The sequence below is a fragment of the Hyperoodon ampullatus genome (assembly GCF_949752795.1).
Source record: "Hyperoodon ampullatus genome assembly, chromosome: 2".
Taxonomy (NCBI): Eukaryota; Metazoa; Chordata; class Mammalia; order Artiodactyla; family Ziphiidae; genus Hyperoodon; species Hyperoodon ampullatus.
In genome coordinates, this window is record NC_136915.1 from 39,330,409 (window position 1) to 39,345,626 (window position 15,218).

The following is a 15,218-nucleotide window of genomic DNA, read 5'->3' on the forward strand; positions in this document are numbered from 1 at the left end:
TGGGAGCCAGAGGGAGGAGAAGCTTGGGGTGTACCAGAATCTCTGAAAGGGGGAGGTATCTTCTCAGATCCCGTGATTCCCCTGCCCCCATCCTGCCCCAGACCTTCCACCATTTGGTTACTAGGATGCCTGCCTGAGGCCAGGACACAAGGAATCCCCTTGTCTGGGTTACAATGGGGGGTGTGGCAGAGAAAGACAGAGGCTCTTTGGTCCTAGGGCCCACATCCTGGGAGGGGGGAGAGTAGGAGGGAAAGGCTGCTTTCCTTTCTCCCTTAGAGCAAGCTTTAGACTCCCCAGACCTGCAGAGGGAGCAGGGCACTGGCTCTGGGCCTGGGTCCCAGGGCCCTAGTGAATTACACCAAAGGAGGGACTCGGAACCTGCCAACCTGGGGCTCAGGGAGGGGACAGGCCCAGAGAGAGGGTGGGGACAAAGGCTGTGGCTGAAGTCAGAGTATGAATTATTGGAGGTTAACCCTTTGAACCCCAGGTAACTGCCCCTATGTTGGTCCCTGTCTTTCCTGGGCCCTGAAACTAGATTATTGGAAGGCAAAAAGGAGAAAAAAGGATGTCAGGTGATCCTTGCCTATTTGCTGTGCCCTCGTGAGTTGGAGGAGTCTTCCTCAAATCCTGGAATAACTCCTGCAGTTTCTCTACTTTTCATTCTATGCTGAGGAAGGGACGGAAGCCAAGTTGATTATCTCCAGTTCCCCTAAACTCCTCAAGTCTGGTTCTGCAACCCCCCACCCCAATCCTTTTGGGGCAATACATTTCCTCCTCTCCTCTCAAAGTGATTGAAATCTCTAAAGAATATCCGTAAGTCTCTTCTTTGCTGCCCACCAGCCCTCTCCTTACCCCTCTGGGTCTTGGGGCTCCTGACCTCCCCTCAGGCTGGGAATTCAAATACCCTTTCCCAATACCCTGACTCTGTTGCCATTTTGTGGTGACTTATGGGTAACTACCTTTCCACTTGGAACTCTTGTATTCCTTTTCAAAGCTTGCTTATTCATTTAATCTGTAAACTTCTGAGCTGAAGAGGTTGTCCGCCCTCTTGTGACCATTATGCACCATTGCTGGAATAGCTGGGTGAAACCTTCAGGCTCAAATATAGCCTTAAAGAAGACCAGCCCTCTCATTGCACAGACCGGTTAGAGAGACAGGCCTACAGAAGGCAGAGACGTTACCAGTGTCACCCATGGTAAATCTGTGACAATGCTCAGGTTAAAGAACCCAGATCGCCCGCCTGCCTGCCTGCCTGCCTGTCCACCCACAATTCCATCACTTGGCCAGACTGTTTCCCCACCCCACCCTGTCACCACCCAAGCCCAAAGGATCTGAAAGCAATTTTCTCCCTGTTTTAATAGGTTCTTACCCCACCCTAGAGAGGCAGCTCGGTATTTAGAGAAAGAGCCACAGGCTCTGAGGAAAGAAACCCTTGGACCAGGATTGGGTAAAGGGTGCATTAATATGGACCACAGATATAAGGAAGATCAATCTTGGACCAACTATTTTTCTGGGAAGGTAGGGTGAGTAGGCCCAGACATCATGGGGGCAGAATTCAACATTCCAGACCTGGACGTGAGAAGCAGGGGATAGGGGTGGGAGATGAGAAATAAAGAGATCCAGTTGGGTCCTGTGGAGTTGGGGAGCTCCAAAGTCAGGGGATTACAGCTCAGTTGGACTGGCATCTGAGGGTATTGAGGGGTTGCAGAGGTGGGTGAGTGGGGCTGCCTGGGAACTCCAGGTAGCCTGGACATCCCGTCTCAATACCTTAGACTCCATTTCACTACTAGAGAAGCCCAGGAACTCTGGTAAGCACACATTCTTGGTCCCTCCTACGTGCCTCTGGACTGACTGTTTAAGGCTTAGCTCTCCTGTTAGTTTAGACCTTTCTGGGTTATGAGGAGGACCTGTTTAGGAGCTCAAAGAAGAAAAGGGTGAAAAGGGAGAGAGAGGCAGAGAGACAAAAGAGAATGGGATGAAAATGGAGGCTTGAAGATATGATCAGAGGGAGCATACTATCCTCCAAGTGGGCTGGGGACTTGTCAGGACTCGGGGTAAAGGCAGAGATGACAGAGCTCTTGGCAGCTGCAGAAACAGTGCCTGGGAGTATAAGGGGTGGTGCTGGCTGGGATGAGTCCACCAAGGAGATGAGACCATGTGAATGGGCAAGTGTAAGAGCCTGCATTTAGGATGGGGTGGTGAACTTGAGCACTGACTGACTGGAAGCTCAGTGGCAGCTTAGGTGAGAAATGCTTGGATCTTGCATTGGATGCAGGCTCACTCTGTGCATGGTGCCAGGTACATACTAGATGTTCAGTGATACCTGTTGAATGAATGGAGAAATGAATGTAAACCCACGAAGAGATGTGACTTATAATTTTAAAAGTGGTTAGTTAGGTAGTAATAGGTAATTTAAAGTATTATTCCATTTAATTCTTAGCAACACTGTACAATGAATTATTAACAGATCATAAGTGAACTATGGTAGGAGCCTACGTCAGTCTGACTGGAGGGGCTCCCAGGAAGTCTTCTCTGATTCCCCACTCCCCTCTCTCACAGACCTTACGCTTCTAGAAGAACAGGTTATGCTGCCCAGCAGCAGGGCCAGTGTACATGTTTCCTATTGCTGCTGTGACAAACTTAACGGCTTAAAACAACACAAATGTGTTATCTTACAGTTCTGGACGTCACAAGTCCGAAATCAATTTCACTGGGTTAAGTTAAAAGTTAAGGTGTTGGCAGGCCTCTTCTGGAGTCTCTTCTGGAGACTCTAGGGAGCAATCCATTTATTTGCCTTTTCTAGCTTCTGGAAGCCGTTTGCATTCCTTGGCTCATGGTCCCTTCCTCCATCTTCAAAGCTAGCAGCATAGTATTTCTCCTCTCTGACCTCTGCTTCCGTTCTTACATCTTTCTCTAATTCTGTCTCCTCTTAGGAGGATTACTTTGTGATCACATATCCTTGTGCTTACATTGGGCCCACTGGGATAATCCAGGATCATCTCCCCATCTCAAGATCCCTAATTTAACCGTATCTTCCAAGTCCTTTTTGCCATATAAGGTAAAATATTCTCAGATTCTGGGGATTAGGACTTGAACATCTTTGGAGGAAGGACCACTATTCAGCCTTCCACAAGCAGAGATGGAGGGTGGGCAGGAGGATGCATCCACACCCAGAAGGAGCCTCTATGCTTTGTCTAGCCTCCTTCGGCCTGGAGTGAGAGGTGGTGCCAAGGGGAGCTAGCCAGGCCCAGGCCCCATGTCTGGAGAATGGCAAGTGCCTCCTGCATCTTCACTACCAAGGAGAGCTGAGAGTGAAGGTCAGACTTGGGAGAAATTCTCAATTTAGGGAATTTTTCAGGCCTGAGATGTCCCTGGTGAACATGGTGGAGGGTTCTAACAGGCTCTATCTTCAACACTGCCTCCTCTCCACGACAATTCCGTGCTCCCCCTCAAGGCAGAAGATAACTACCAGCTAACTAGCCTGGGCTCTCTCTAGAAAGGGTAGATTAGTTGTCTCTCTTTAAAATTATTATCTTTTTATTCATTAATATTTAAACCATGCTCCTCAGAGCGGGGTGAACTCTCATCATCTGTTGATACTAAGTCTCTTTTTGTTTGATCTTTTTTTAATCGCTGATCCCTATTGTCATTCCTCTCCCTGACCCAGGCATACACGTTAATGTGTTCAGTATGTGTTTGGATATGTATGTATCTTCGAAAATATAAATAATTATGTGCTTATGTGTTTTAATATATATAAATAGTAAGCCAGCCTTTATAATGAATTGCCCCATATTACAGTAATTTAACACAATAAAGATTTATTTTTCACTTACACAGGAGCACAGGTATTCTTGGTTGTATGGCTCTCCTTCACTGCCCATTTCAGGTCCCAGGCTCCTTCCATTTTCAGGTGGTGATAGCCTGATCCTGCATCATAAAGTTCCCTGTCAACTTTTCACCAAATTGTTTTACCATCCATTAATGACCATTTTATTAATTGGTTATTTCACTAGCAATTACAAAATGATGATTTCCTAATGCTATTATTTTTTCTTTTATTCTAATTTTGTACAGAAAAACATTTTCACATCCTCCAGGACCATCTGGTTACCCTGAAATAAAGTTCAGACCAGAATGACAAAATAAATGCTTAAATCTCTTCCCTTATTTATCCCTTTCAAAGTAGTAAGTTGATGTCCTAGCAACTTGGTGTTCAATGATTTTGTTTTGTTTCACTTTCTCTTTAAATTATTGTTGTGAACTTATAGCTTTTATTTATTTAATGTCTTTTAATCATTTGTAGTTATTTTTGTTTTATATTATAAAAAATCTTGAGTGTAAACAATAGTAGAGAAGATAGTATAATGAATTTCCATGCATCCATCACCCAGCTTCAGTAATTATCAACTCTGGCCAATCTTGGTTTATTTATTCCCTCAGCTACTCTCCCCCTAACCAAGATTATTTTGAAGCAAAACTAGATACGATTCCAGTTCATTTGTAATGTTTTAGTTTGTACCTCTAAAAGATAAGGAATTTTATTACCATTATGGCACCTAAAATTAGTAATTCCTCAATATAATAAAATATAACTATTCAATTTTCTGATAAAATTTTTTAAAAGTTTAGTATCAGGATTATGCTGGCCTCTTAAAAGAAGTTAGGAAGTGTTTCCTCCTTCTTTGTCTTCTGAAAGCATCTGTGTAAGATTGGTAGCATTGTTCAGTATTTGATAGAATTCATCGGTGAAATAATACGGGCTTGGAGTTTTCCTTGTGGGGGAGGTTTTTGATAACAAATTCAATTTCTGTGATACATATAGAGCTATTCCAACTTTTAATTTCATTTTGAGTTAGTTTTGGTAAGTTGTGTTTTTCAAAGAATTTGTTTCAATTAAGTTGTTGAATTTATTGGCATGAATTTGTTCATAATACTGCCTTGCTATTCTTTTTTTTTTTTTGTACATGGAGCATCAAAAAATATGGAACGCTTCACAAATTTGCATGTCATCCTTGTGCAGGGGCCATGCTAATCTTCTCTGTATCGTTCCAATTTTAGTATATGTGCTGCCGAAGCGAGCACCTTGCTATTCTTTTAAAAAGTATTCATTGTAAAATAAAGGACGAGTGTAGAAAACACACAAAACAAATGTAAGGCTTAATGAATTATTCTAAGGCAAATACTCCTATAACCACTGCCATGTTAAGAACTAGAACCCACCCAGAAGTCCTGTCCATGTGCCCCATCCCAATTATAATCCCCTTCCTCTGCTGATAAGCAACCATTTCCTGATTACAGTATTCACTTCTTTGTATTTTATTTTATATCTTTATCATCCAAATGGACATTCTTAGATACTATAGTCTTGTCCACTTGCAAACATTTGATGTCTTTTTATTTTATTTTATTTTATTGGAGTGTAGTTGATTTACAATGTTGTGTTAGTTTCAGGTGTACAGCAAAGTGATTCAGTTATATATATACATATATTTATTCTTTTTCAGATTCTTTTCTCATATAGCTGATCACAGAATACTGAGTAGAGTTCCCTGTGCTATACAGTGGGTCTTTGTTAGTTGTCTGTCTACCTTAGACAACCAACATAGTATGTATATGTTAATCCCAAGCTCTTGATTTACCCCTCCCCCACACATCTCCCCTTTGGTAACCATAAGTTTGTTTTCGATATCTGTAAGTCTGTTTCTGTTTTATAAATAAGTTAACTTGTGTCATTTTTTAAAAAGTTAGATTCTAAATGAGTGATATCATATGATATTTGTCTTTCTCTGTCTGACTTACTTCACTTAGTACATTTGATGTCTTTTTAAGTCTCTTAATTTAAAGTCCCCCCTTCATCCCTTTCTTAATTCCTTACAATTTATTTGTTGAACAACCTGGGCCATTTGAAGTGTAGAGTTTACCACAGTCTGGATTTTGCTGATTACGTACTCATAATGCAGTTCTGAATGTTCCCGTGTTCTCAATATTTCCTGCAAATTGGCAGCTGGATCCAGAGGCTGAATCAGACTCAGATTTGATCACTCCGGCAAGACTCTAAGAAGCATATAAATCCAGTCTCTATGCTTACAATTTTTTTCAGGTGTTGATGTTTATTGCCGGTAGCCATTTATACGTTGAGGATGCCATTAATTCTACAATTTTATTTATTCATTGAAATACTTTCATAAAGAGAAACATCCTCTTATCTACTATTTGGTTTCTGAGGGTACGGTTCACATAGGAAAGGCAGAATAAATGTTTGATTCTTTTTTCACCAGTTTTGAAGATAATGAATTGAATCCCTATCATCCTCCAAAGTTGACCACTTTAAAAAATACCACTATGAAAAATAGATATATCATTATGAACCTATGGATTTATATATATTTGATGGGTTTCAATCATTAATTAGAATTGTTGTCATTATTGAACTGCCAAGTGCCCCAACTTTGGCCAGTGGAGTCTCATTAAACTGGCTCCTTGGTTCTTTTGACGTGACTCTAGTAATCTTTTTTTTTTTCCTTTGGCTGCGTTGGGTCTTCTTTGCTGCGTGTGGGCTTTTAGGCTTGCTCTAGTTGCGGCGAGCAGGGGCTACTCCTTGTTGCGGTGCATGGGCTTCTCATTGTGGTGGCTTCTCTTGTTGCGGAGCATGGGCTCCAGGCGAGCGGGCTTCAGTAGTTGTAGCGTGTGGGCTCAGTAGTCGTGGCTTGTGGGCTCTAGAGCGCAGGCTCAGTAGTTGTGGCGCACGGGCTTAGTTGCTCCACGGCATGTGGGATCTTCCCAGACCAGGGCTCGAACCCGTGTCCCCTGCATTGGCAGGCAGATTCTTAACCACTGTGCCACCAGGGAGGTCCCGACTCTAGTAATCTTTGATAGCTTTCCTTCTGTTTGGTTTGACAAAATATTCCTCGGTCATCTTCTATACTTCTTGCCCCAGACTGCAATCAACCATTTCTCTAAGAAGCCTTCAGTTTTTTAAGTAAGAAATTATATTTCAAGACCACCGCCAGGCCTTTTCAGGGGACAGAACTACAGATTCAGTGGATAGACTATATATATAGTACACACACATACACACACTAAAATAATTCAGGAGTACATAGTGATACTTTCAATTCAAATTAAAGACTCAAGAACTTTTACTTAATCTCTTCTCTGGCTCCTTTCTTCCATACTGAGAATCTTAGTTTTTAAGGACACAGGAGATGATAGAATTAGAATATTCCATAATTACTAATTTCTTTTATCCCATACACAAAGCACTCTCAGAATAACAATATTAATACTACCACCAATATGATTACTGAAAACATTAAAAAAGTATTTTGCAAATGCACTTACCATTCTCCACCTCATTAAACAACTTTGTAGTGAACCTACATTGTCAGGGCATATAGTCATGATATGCTATACTCTTTTTTCTTCTTAGCCCCTATGTACTTTTAGTTCTACAAGTAATCTTATAATACTCACCTCCAGTCCTTAAGTCACTCTACTCATTTTGGTTGTCTGAAGTTGGTTTTCTACTAGATTCCCCAGGAAAAGCCCTTGGGAACAGTATTCTCTGAGATCTTACATGTTGATAAGTTTGTGCCCTTTATACTTACTAAGTCTTTTGCTAGGTTCACACTTTACTTTCTTGAGTTTCTTAAATATGTTACTTCATTCATAAAGTATTTGAAAAGTCTAATTATAATCTAATCTTTCCTTCTAAGTCATGTGTTGTGTGTGTATTTTTTTAGATGCCCAAAGTATTTTTTTCTTTAAAGTTCAGTCATTTTATTAGAATGTCTTGGTGCTGGTCATTTGGGGACTATATTCTCAGCTTTGAAGTATGATCTTTGAATGTGTAGCTTCAAATTTTTCTTTATTTCAGGAAAATTTTCTTCAATGGTTTTTAGTGTTTGTTCTGTTACCTTGTTTTTGTTTTCTTCTTCAGGGACTCTATCTATCTCTCTCTCTATCTAGCTATCTAACTGTCTATCTATCTATATTTTAGCCTTCTTTGCCTATTTTCAGTATTGGTCATTGTCTTTCAAATCCTTTTTACCTTTCTTCATTCCTTTTTGATTTAAAATTTTTTCTTTTCCATTTTATTTATTTAAGGCATTATCTATTGTGTTTATTTGCTGTTGTGTACTTTCTAGTTTGGTCTTCATTTCTAAAATGATTTTTTTCTTTCATTTCTAATTCTTCCCTGAGACCTGTCACCTCATTTCTGAGTTTTTCTCTTTTTTTTATTATATGAAACATATATTGTTATTTATCAACATTTTAAAAAGGACATGATATAGAGCAAGTATTGTTTTCCAAACTTATTTGAGCACACAGTTATACTAATATATCACAAATAAATGGTTCTATAGGAGGAATAAATGAGAGCTCATGTGCAAGAACTAGGGAAAGGTATTAAAGAGAGACGTATTTTCAAGTGTGACCATCAGTAGCTTCAACTAATCATGTCTTAAACTTGACCAGTTGATTGGAATCCCCTGGCTTAGATAATAACTGATTTTTTTCTTGAGTCCAGTATAGGGAGCCCCTGAGCAGATGCCAATGTATCTTAGGAATATACAGTTTGGTGCTGAAAACAATATACACATACATTTGAAAACAAATAAATATATCATCTGAATGGGATGGGGACTAAGTTTGGAAAGAATTTCTCAGGGAGACCTGATTTGTGCATTTGGCTAAGAACAATTGGCCAAGAGGGTAGGGACATCATAGGATATATAAAATGGCCTTGGAAGCAAGGAATGGTGGGATTAAAAAAAAGCATACTGGCTTGCTTAAAGTGGGGGCACCAAAGTAAAGACATTTTAAGATTGAAGGAAGATCAAATTTTAGATTTGATAGGAAAGGCACAAGGACCACTGTCAATTTTTTAGTATGCTGGGTGAGGTAAGAGATTCAGATCAAAAGATTTCAACAGGGACTTCCCTGGTGGCGCAGTGGTTAAGAATCCACCTGCCAATGCCGGGCACACGGATTCGAGCCCTGGTCTGGGAAGATCCCACATGCTGCGGAGCAACTAAGCCTGTGTGCCACAACTACTGAGCCTATGCTCTAGAGCCCGTGAGCCATAACTACTGAGCCCATGTGCCACAACTGTTGAAGCCCACGTGCCTAGAGCCTGTGCTCTACAACAAGAGAAGCCACAATGAGAAGCCCACGCACCACAACGAAGACCCAACGCAGCCAATAATAAATAAATAAATTCATTAAAAAAAAGATTTGAATGTTATTTGCCTGAGATAGTGTTGAGTTTTTCTCTTTTCTTAACATTTTTTAAAATTAATTTATTTATTTATGGTTAAGTTGGGTCTTTGTTGCTGCGTGCGGGCTTTCTCTAGCTGTGGCAAGCGGGGGCAACTCTTCGTTGCGGTGCACAGGCTTCTCATCGCGGTGGCTTCTCCTGAGGAGGAGTACGGGCTCTAGGCACGTGGGCTTCAGCAGTTGTGGCACGTGGGCTCAGCAGTTGTGGCTCACAGGCTCTAGAGCACAGGCTCAGTAGTTGTGGCACATGGGCTTAGTTGCTCCGCGGTATGTGGGATCTTCCCAAACCAGGGCTCAAACCAGTGTCCCCTAAATTGGCAGGCAGACTCCCAACCACTACACCACCAGGAAAGCCCTTTTTTAAACATCTTTATTGGAGTATAATCGCTTTACAATGGTGTGTTAGTTTCTGCTTTATAACAAAGTGAATCAGCTATACATATACATATATCCCCATATCTCCTCCCTCTTGGGTCTCCCTCCCACCCTCCCTATCCCACCCCTCTAGGTGGTCACAAAGCACCGAGCTGATCTCCCTGTGCTATGCAGCTGCTTCCCACTAGCTATTGGTTTTACATTTGGTAGTGTATATATGTCCATGCCAGTCTCTCACTTCGTCCCAGCTTACCCTTCTCCCTCCCCGTGTCCTCAAGTCCATTCTCTACATCTGCGTCTTTATTCCTGTCCTGCTCCTAGGTTCTTCAAGTGCTGAGTTTTTCTAATTGGGATTTATGTTGTTCATTCATATATCATTTTCTTAGTGTCTTTTAGTTTGTTTTCAAATAGTAGGTTACAGTTTTTTTGTTTTGTTTTGTTTTGTTTTTTGCGGTACCCGGGCCTCTCACTGTTGTGGCCTCTCCCGCTGCGGAGCACAGGCTCCAGACGCGCAGGCTCAGCAGCCATGGCTCACGGGCCCAGCCACTCTGTGGCATGTGGGATCTTCCCGGACCGGGGCACGAACCCGTGTCCCCTGCATTGGCAGGCGGACTTCTCAACCACTGTGCCACCAGGGAAGCCCTGTTAATTTTTTTAAAGAACCAAATTTTGGCCTTATTAATTTTCTCTATTATTTGTTTTCTATTTCATCAAATTTTACTCTAATCTTTATTATTTTTTTCCTTCTACTTTAATTTGCTTATCTTTCTCTAGCTTCTTGGGTGGAAACTTAGATCATTGATTTTAAGCCTCTATTTTTTAAAAATATAAGCTGTACATTTCTCTCTAAGCACTGCTTTACCTACATCTCATACTTTTTTTTTTTTTTTTCGGTACGCGGGCCTCTCGCTGTTGTGACCTCTCCCGTTGCAGAGCACAGGCTCTGGACGCACAGGGTCAGTGGCCATGGCTCACGGGCCCAGCCGCTCCGCGGCATGTGGGATCTTCCTGGACCGGGGCACAAACCCGTGTCCCCTGCATCAGCAGGCGGACTCTCAACCACTGCGCCACCAGGGAAGCACCTCATACATTTTTTTATGTTGTATTTTATTATTCAGTTAAATATGTTTAATGATTTCCTTTGCTATTTCTTCTTTGGCCCATAATAATTAGGAGTATATTGCTTAACTATCAAATATTTGGGGCTTTATAGAGAGCTTATTTTTATTGATCTCTAATTTAATTCCAGGTAATATACTCTGTATGATTTTTTTTTGCCTCTTAATTTTATTTTATTTTATTTTTTTTATTTTTTGCTTTATAACAAATTTAATCAGTTATACATATACATATGTTCCCATATCCCCTCCCTTTTGCGTCTCCCTCCCACCCTCCCTATCCCACCCCTCCAGGCGGTCACAAAGCACCGAGCTGATCTCCCTGTGCTATGCGGCTGCTTCCCACTAGCTATCTACCTTACGTTTGGTAGTGTATATATGTCCATGCCGCTCTTTCACTTTGTCACAGCTTACCCTTCCCCCTCCCCATATCCTCAAGTCCATTCTCTAGTAGGTCTGTGTCTTTATTCCTGTCTTACCCCTATGTTCTTCATGACATTTTTTTTTCTTAAATTCCATATATATGTGTCAGCATACAGTATTTGTCTTTCTCTTTCTGACTTACTTCACTCTGTATGACAGACTCTAGGTCCATCCACCTCATTACAAATAGCTCAATTTCATTTCTTTTTATGGCTGAGTAATATTCCATTGTATATATGTGCCACATCTTCTCAATTTTTAAAAATTATTGAGATTTGCTTTATAGCCCAGAAGATGGCTTATCTAGATGAATGTTCCATGTCCCCTTGAAAATACATGCATTCTGCCATTGTTAGGTATAATGTTTTATAAATGTCAATTAGGTTAAGATGGTTGATAGTATTGGTCAAGTCTTCTATCTCCTTGGTGAATTTTTATCCACTTGGTCTATCAATAGATGAAACAAATAGAAAATAAATAGCAAATGGCAGTCTTAAGTCCAAACTTATCAATAATTACATTAAATGTAAGTGCACTAAATACTGCAATTAAAAAACAGAGGCTGTCAAATCTGAATAAAAAAGCAAGATCCAACTGTTGCTCTCCACAAGAGATGTACTTAAATACAAAGATAAAAGTAAGTTGAAAGTAAAAGTTTGGGAAAAATAAAGCATGCAAAGACTGATCCAAGGAATGCTGGAAATTAATATCAGGCAAAATAAACTTCAAGACAAGGAGTATTACCAGAGAAAAAGAGGGACATTTTATAATGATAAAAGGATCAATACATGATGACTTAAAAATTTTAAATGTGTATGGGAATTCATTGGTGGTCCAGTGGTTAGGACTCTACACTTCCACTGCCCAGGGCCTGGCTTTGATCCCTGGTCAGGCAACTAAGATCTTGCAAGCCACCTGGTGTGGCAAAAAAAGAAAAAAATTAAAATGCATATGTACCTAATAAAATGAGCTTTCAAATTACATGAAGAAAAAATTGGAAGAACTAAAGGGGAAAAAACCAAGCCCACAATCATAGTTGGAGATTTTAACACTCTTCCTCACTGATGAGAGAACAAGTATTGTACTACTTTACGTAAAATACAGGAATCTTGCAACAGTATAGTTCCATTTTCCCCCTCTGGCCCAATCCTTTGAGCTACTGTTGTCGCTGTACTATACCTATACATGTCATAAACCCCAGAATATAGTTTATAATGTTTGTTTGTTTTTATTTATTATATTTTTATTTATTTTTCACTGCATTGGGTCTTTGTTGCTGTGCACGGGCTTTCTCTAGTTGGGGCGAGTGGGGGGTTACTCTTTGTTGTGGTGCACGGGCTTCTCACTGTGGTGGCTTCTCTTGTTGTGGAACACGGGCTCTAGGTGCACAGGCTTCAGTAGTTGTGGCTCGCGGGCTCTAGAGCGCAGGCTCAGTAGTTGTGGCACATGGGCTTAGTTGCTCCGAGGCATGTGGGATCTTCCTGGACCAGGGCTTGAGCCCGTGTCCCCTGCATTGGCAGGCGGATTCTTAACCACTGCGCCACCAGGGAAGCCCTATAATGTTTGTTTTAACATGTCATATGCATGTTAAAGAAATTAAGAGAAGAAAAACAATTTTTTAAGCCAGACTTTTATAATAACCAACAGTCTTAGTTTCCTATGGCCACTGTAAAAAATTACCAAATTTAATGGTGTAAAACAACACAAATTTGTTACCTTAGTGGTGTAAAAAAACACAAGCTTATTACCTTACAGTTTTGGAGGTCAGAGGTCTGAAATGGGCCTCATTAGGCTAACGTCAAGGTGCCAGAAGGGTTGCATTCTTTTCTGGAGGCTCTAGGGCAGAATCTGTTTCCTTGCATTTTCCAGCTTCTAGAGGCCATCTGCTCTCTGACACTGACTCTTCTGCCTCCTTCCTCCACTTATAAGGACATCTGTGACTACACTGGGTCACATAATCCAGGATAATCTCTCCATCTCAAGGTCAGCTGATCAGCAACCTTAATTCCATCTTCAATCTTAATTCTCCTTTGTAACCTATCATATTCATAGATTCTGGAGTTTAGGTCAGGGATGTCTTTAATGCGTCATTATTCTGCCTACAATACCGACATACTTATTATTTTTGGTGATCTCCCTTCCTGTGGATTATTTGGTGTCATTTTCCTTTAGTCTGAAGAACTTTCTTTAGCATTTCTTGTAGTACATATCTGGTGGTGATGATTTTCTGTTTTTATTGATCTGAAATTGTCTTTATTTTGTTTTTTTTAATTAAAATAAACTTCATTGAGATATAATTTACATATAAGAAAATGAACCCATTTTAAGTTACAGTTTGATGAGTTTTGAAAACGTATACACTCATGTAATCATCATTACAATCAATACATAGAACATTTTCACCACCTCAAAAATTTATCTCATGACCCTTTGCAGTCAGTCTCTCTACTGCCCTGGCCCCAAGCAACCATAGATCTGCTTTGTATTAATGAAGATTAGTATTTTGTTTTAGAATTTCATGTAAGTAGGATAATACAACATGTACTTTTTTTATGTGTGGCTTTTTTTTTGTTCAGCATCATGTTTTTGAGGTTCATACATATTTTATGGATTAGAAGTTTGCTACTGGGACTTCCCTGGTGGTGCAGTGGTTAAGACCCCACACTCTGAATGCAGGGGGCCCAGGTTCGATCCCTGGTACGGGAACTAGATCCCACATGCATGCTGCAACTAAGAGTTTGCATGCCACAACTAAGGAGCTGGCGAGCTGCAACTAAGGAGCCCGCCTGCCGCAACTAAGACCTGATGCAGCCAAATAAATAAATAAAGATTAAAAAAAAAAACGGGGCTTCCCTGGTGGCACAGTGGTTGAGAGTCCGCCTGCTGATGCAGGGGACACGGGTTCGTGCCCCGGTCCGGGAGGATCCCACATGCCGTGGAGCGGCTGGGCCCGTGAACCATGGCTGCTGAGCCTGCAGGTCCAGAGCCTGTGCTCCACAACGGGAGAGGCCACAACATTGAGAGGCCCGCATACCGCAAAAAAAAAAAAAAAAAACCTTAAAAAAAAAGTTTGTTACTTGTAATTGCTGAGTAGTATTCCACTGTATGAATATACCACAATTTGTTAATCCATTCACCTATTGATGTACATTTGTGTTGTTTTCAGTTTGGGGCTCTTATGAATTAAGATTCTGTGAACATTCATGTACAGGCTATTTTGTAAACATTTGTTTCTCAAATAAAAGCTCTCTTGGATAAATATAGGAGTGGAATGGATGGGTCATGTGGTAAGTATAATTTTACAAGAAACTACGAACACTTTTCTGAAAATGCTTATACCATTTTACACTCCAACCAGCAATGTATATGAGTGCCAGTTGCTCTACATCCTCATCAACACTTAACATATTGTCTGCCTTTTTAATTTTAGCTATTTTAGTAGCTATGTAGTGGTATTTCATTTGCATACATTTCCTTTATGTTGCTGAAACTTAATAACAGCTGAATTAAATTAACATCTGAGTCATCTTGAGGATTTTGTTGACTGACTTATAACATTTTCTGTTTCTTCACTTGCCCACTATTTTTGTTAGATACTGGACATTAAGAATGATATGTCCCAGGATTCTAGATTCTGTTATGTTCCTTTGAAGAATAGTTTTTGTTCTTGCAGGAAGCTAGCTTGGCTAGACTTCAACTCCAAATCCTCTCTCCAGCAGGCAAAAGCTGATATCCTCACCCAGTTCTTTCACCTTCTAGCTGCTGCTTTTTTTTTTTTTTAAACTGGGCTGCCTGGTGTTAACCCTATGCAAGTGTAGGTTAGCAGTCAAACAAGGATTGGGGGGGATTATTTTATGCAAATGTTGGGGATCCCCCCCTGCTATTCTCTGCTTTCCAGGATTTCTCCTCTAGCTCTGGTTGTTCTGCCAGCCCCAAACTCTAATCTCTAACACCTCAAGGCAGTAAAGCTGTGTCTTTTCCCCACCAGAGCTGCTTGCAGGTTGGGGAATGCTCTCAGCA